This window comes from Accipiter gentilis, chromosome 29, assembly GCF_929443795.1.
Source record: "Accipiter gentilis chromosome 29, bAccGen1.1, whole genome shotgun sequence".
NCBI classification, from domain to species: domain Eukaryota; kingdom Metazoa; phylum Chordata; class Aves; order Accipitriformes; family Accipitridae; genus Astur; species Astur gentilis.
Window position 1 is genome coordinate 21,660,253 of NC_064908.1, and position 5,205 is coordinate 21,665,457.

A 5,205-nucleotide genomic window follows, 5' to 3' on the forward strand; every position below is an offset into this window, starting at 1 on the left:
TGTCCACGTGCAGAAGCATAAGTGGTGATTGGTTACATCGATACTGTCCACGCGTATAAACATAAGATACGGTTATACTCGCTCTGTACACACGCATACACACAGGATATAATTGGCGATGTTAGAGCATGCAAAACTTGTCTTAATCCAATCGGTCGAGATAAGCCCCTGAATTGAGGTCGGTTGTGCCAAGTTCCCTTTATCGTGGAATGTGCACCTGTGTTTTTCTAATTGGGATCTTTCTTCTTCTATCTTCTTGTTTGTTCTGTTCAGGGCCTTCCAAAGGTGTCTGGAATGCTCTTGCGACCATGAGCTACTTTCAGGCGCAGTAACTAAGTTCCATACATTTGAACACTACAGTGGGGGGGGGGGGTGGGGGGGGTGGCAGCGGTGCGTTTTTTTGTTGTTTTTTGTTTGGTTGTTTTTTGGGTTTTTTTTTTTTTTTTTTTTTTTTTTTTTTTTTTTTTTTTTAAAATGACAGGCTGTAGCTGGACTCCAGATGGGCTTTGTAGATGGAATCAAGACCTCTGGAGTTGTGAAGCTCTTGCTCTGCATCCAGGTGATTCGTTCAATATGTTTGTGGGGTTTATTTTCAGATGTGGAGGGACAGGATGCGTCCCACAGAGCGATGGGGAAAGGCAGCAGAGCGCTGTAAGGAGGTGGGCCCATGAGTGGGGTCGGAAGGAAGATGCGGCCGGTGGCTCTATGAGACTGCTTTGCTTTGCTGTGTTCTGCAGTTTTCTTGCATTGTATTGGTCTGTATTTGCCTTTGCCTTGTGTTGTTTTGTTGTGTATTTGTATCGACTGTCATGTGAGACTGTCTCGTATTGCCTGGCCCTGCATTGTGTTTTGTATTGCAGTGCTCTGTACTTGTATCGATTGCCACCTGAGACTGCCTTGCCTTCTGCGGTTCTGTATTGGTTTTGTATTGTTTTGGTCTGTACTTGTATTGACTGTCACGTGAGAGTCTCTTGCATTGGCCCTGTTCCGTTTTGACTGGTATGGCAGTGCTCTGAGTTGTTTTGCCTTGACCGAGGTAAGAGTACTGCCTTGTATGGCATTACATTTGCACGTGAATTACATGGCTCTACGTTCGTGTGTGTCTTGTATGGCATTGTAGAGGCAGCATAGAAGGTTTAATGTCTTTGGGCTCTTTGCATGCAAAGAGTTGAGGGGATCGCAATTGGACTGTGAACTAGCATTGAGTAAGGCAGGAACTGGGCAATGGTGTTCATCTTGTTTATGCGGTTGCTTTGTCGCAAGTCTCTAGAAATGGTCAAGGCCTTGAGGTCTGAGTAGCAGCGTGATGGGTCTTGGAGCGATCGGTAACTTTGGGAGAGCTCTGTGTTTGTGATGCTCTGTTTTTTCTCAAGTGCCATGGAGGACACTGGCTGTGAGGATGTGTTATTTTTGGAATAGGTGGGAAGCAGGGTAGGGGAGCGGTGGAGGACTTGACTTCTCTCTCAAGGATGAAGTGTCTGTTGACAAGCTTTGTGTGTTGTTTTTGCAGGTGATGACAGGGCACGAGAGGTGCTTGAAGGAACCTTGCGTTTAGGTGACGTGGCTGCTACGGAGGTTGGACTGTGACACGTGGCACTGTGAAAGCTCAGTATCGAGTTGAAAATGCGCGGATGGTGGAGATGATGGTGCGTGTTGAAACACTGGTGTAACGGAAGGGCAGTTTGTGGGGAGGTTGGAAGGAGGTTGGGCTGGGGCCTGGGTTTTTGCAGGTAGGGTGATTTTTTGAGGCCCTTGCTGCCGCAGGCACGGGGTGTCGTCCTCTCGAGGCCTGTGGGCGGTAGGATGGATGAGTTGAGAGTGAGGGCTGGCGTGCATGTGATCTGAACGAGTGGTGTGTTGTGAATGTGTCTAACCTTGTAGGGTTATGTGGTTTAGACTTTCTGGTTTTTTTTTCCTTTCAGGTTGGATGTAGAGCTGAGATTTTTTTCAGGGAATTAGGAAAAAGAACCCCAAAACTTAGAATAAAAAACCCCAGCTGGGATCTGGGTTGGTTTTTGGTGTGTCCTCCCCTGCCCCAATTTTTTTCTTTCCCCTGGTGCCAGCTGCTCCATGAGGCAATGCTTATTGCCAATGTTTGGACAGGGGTTCGGCTCGGGCCTGGGTTTTCACAGGCAGGGTGATTTTTTTCAAGGCTCCCGGGAACGGTGTTCCCGTGGAGTGCTCCCCTGGAACCTGGTAATTGCCAGTCAGCACAAGGAAACATGTTGTGCGGTGGATGGTCTTTGGAAGACAGTTGAGGAATTTGCGGGCGAAGGGTGGGGGGAGTTGGACTAGATGGCCAGCATGGAGTAGGCCAGGGTTGTGAAGTGCGTGAGTGTAACTCTGTTTGTCTGTGGTGGGTTTGTAAAATATTTGGGTGCTCTTTGTAGCTTGTGATGTAATGATATTTTTCAGTTTCTGGTTTTGTGTCGAGGTGTGGAAGTGGACGGTCTGTCAAGATGAGCGGAGCTCCCTCGTTTGCTGCCCGGGAACAGGGATCGTGCAGGTAATGTCACCTGAGGGAGTAAAACTTCTGGATGTGCAGCAACGGATGTAATGGGAGCGAGGAATGTGGAAAAGACCACTCCGTAGAGCATTGCAGGTACTGAATAGTGGCATTTCTTCTTCAGGTAATGCTAGATTTTTGGAGTTTACATGTATTTGTAAAAATAATGATTAAAAGAGGACTAGAACTAATAGTGTCAAACATTTAACGAGTGAGGCCATAAGTCTTTTCTATATATTGTAGAAAAAGTACATTGTAGAATTGGATTGAAACACTGACCTAGCTGAATCTATGTGGAATGAGTAATGGATCAAATGAAGCACTAAAAATAAAATGAAAATGACAGGTAATTATGTGTCCTTGTGGGAATCACGGGACTAATGGCAATCACAAAGGGAAGCGTAGAGGGAAGCATGGGCGTTTAGTGCCCATAGGTAAACTTAGCTGTTGAAGTAAGTGAAAGTGTCTGTTGGAATTAGGCATCCAAGGGCGAGTTGTAGATACCTTGAGGAAAATGTAGCTGCTGCTGGGTTAATGGAAAGGGGGTGCATTCCTGCCTCTAGTGATTGCACAACTTTGAAATTGGAGCCGGAGCTAGAGAACCGTGAAATGGGCTCGGGCGCGGTGCGGCGCCGAAATGGGCTCGGGCGCGGTGCGGCGCCGAAATGGGCTCGGGCGCGGTGCGGCGCCGAAATGGGCTCGGGCGCGGTGCGGCGCCGAAATGGGCTCGGGCGCGGTGCGGCGCCGAAATGGGCTCGGGCGCGGTGCGGCGCCGAAATGGGCTCGGGCGCGGTGCGGCGCCGAAATGGGCTCGGGCGCGGTGCGGCGCCGAAATGGGCTCGGGCGCGGTGCGGCGCCGAAATGGGCTCGGGCGCGGTGCGGCGCCGAAATGGGCTCGGGCGATGTGTTTTTTTTCTTAAAGGGGCTGGGGTACTGTGTAACTCTGAAATGGGCTTGATAAGTGGATAATATGGGGGGTGTGTGTGTGTGTTTATTCTGTATTTCACTGTCCCTGTTGTCCTTTCTGTTTTTCTCTTTCCCTGACCCTTTGTGGTGCTCCCTACTCTTTTTATTCATGTCTTCTCTCTCTCTCTCCCTCCAACCTCCTGTGCGTTTCATAGTCTCTCTCTATCTGTTGTCATTATTATCATCTGTTGCTCTGTGTTACTTCCTGTCCCATCATGTCATGTTGTATCTGTTCCTCCTGCTTTTTTCTCCATCTGTCCAGATCCCTGTCCCTTTTTTCTTCTATTGTTGTCCCTCTGCCCTGCTTCCTCTTGCCATCTTTTCTGTATTTCTCTCTGTTCCATTCCCTCTTCCATCCTTTCTAACTGTATTCCCCTCTTGAGCTAGCTGTCCCTTCTCTTTTCTCTCTTCCTCCATGTCTCGCTCACAGGTTTTTTTTCTCCAGTGCTGTCCTGCTCTGTCCCTTGTTTCTCACTCTCGTTCTGTCATGCTCCCTGTGTCTTTTTTGAACTCCTCCATCTCTCTCCTGCAGCCTATCACTATTTTTTCCTCTGCCATCCCTTTGTCCTTCTTCCAGTCTTTGTGTCTCTCTCCCTTTGTTCTCCCTCCCTTCCTTTTTTTCCTTTCTTGCTACATCTCTGTTCTGCTCCCTAGAACTGAATCAAATCGCATTGAATCAAATCGTCAAATTTGGAAAGGACCTCTAAGATCATTAAGTCCAACCATCAACCCAACAGCATCATGCCTGCTAAATCATGTCCCAAAGTACCACAGCTACGTGTGTTTTGAACACCTCCAGGGATGGTGACTCCATCGCTACCCTGGGCAGCCTCTTCCAATGCCTGACAACCCTCTCAGTAAATAATTTTTTTTCTGATATCCACTCTAAATCTTCTCTGGCGCAACTTCAGGCCATTTTCTCTCGTCCTATTTCTAGTTACTTGATAGAAGAGACCGGTACCCACCTCGCTACAATCTCCTTTCAGGTAGTTGTAGAGAGCGATAAGGTCTCCCCTCAGCCTCCTTTTCTCCAGACTAAACCACCCCAGTTCCCTCAGCCGTTCCTCATCAGACTTACGCTCCAGGCCCCTCACCAACTCGGTTGCCCTTCTCCGGACGCGTTCCAGCAACTCAATGTCTTTCCCGTAGCAAGGGGCCCAAAACTGAACGCAGTACTCGAGGTGTGGCCTCACCAGTGCCAAATACAGGGGAACAATTACCTCCCTGCTCCCGCCGGCTACACTATTTCCGACAAAGGCCAGGATGCCACTGGCCTTCCTGGCCACCTGGGCACACTGCTGGCTCATATTCAGCCGGCTGTCAACCAGCGCCCCCAGGTCTTCCCCTGCCGGGCAGCTTTCCAGCCACTCTTCCCCAAGCCCATAGCGCTGCACGAGGTCGCCGCGACTGAAGCGTAGGACCCGGCACTCAGCCTCGCTGAACTTCATACAGTTGGCCTCGGCTCATCGATCCAGACTGTCCAGATACCTGCGTAGAGCCTTCCTACCCTCAAGGAGATCGACCCTGCCTCTCAAGTTGGTGTCGTTTGCAAACTTGCTGAGGAGGCACTCGATCTCCTCGTCCAAATCATCGATAAAGGCGTTAAGCAGAACCGGGCCCAACACCGAGCCCTGGGGAACACCACTAGTGACCCGCCGCCAACCGGATTTAACCCCATTCACCACAACCCTCTGGGCTCGTCCATCCTGCCAGTTTTTCACCCAGCAAAGAGT

The 5,205-nt window shown here is 49.6% G+C and overlaps 1 long non-coding RNA gene across 1 annotated transcript; it reads left to right on the forward strand.

Annotated features, from left to right (window-relative positions):
• Window positions 1-472: 472 nt before the first annotated feature.
• Window positions 473-2,596, forward strand: LOC126052176 (uncharacterized). The gene is made up of 3 exons (XR_007509970.1): window positions 473-559; window positions 1,511-1,646; window positions 2,435-2,596. It is a non-coding gene; the product is annotated as an uncharacterized LOC126052176 (long non-coding RNA).
• The last annotated feature ends 2,609 nt before the right edge of the window (window positions 2,597-5,205 follow it).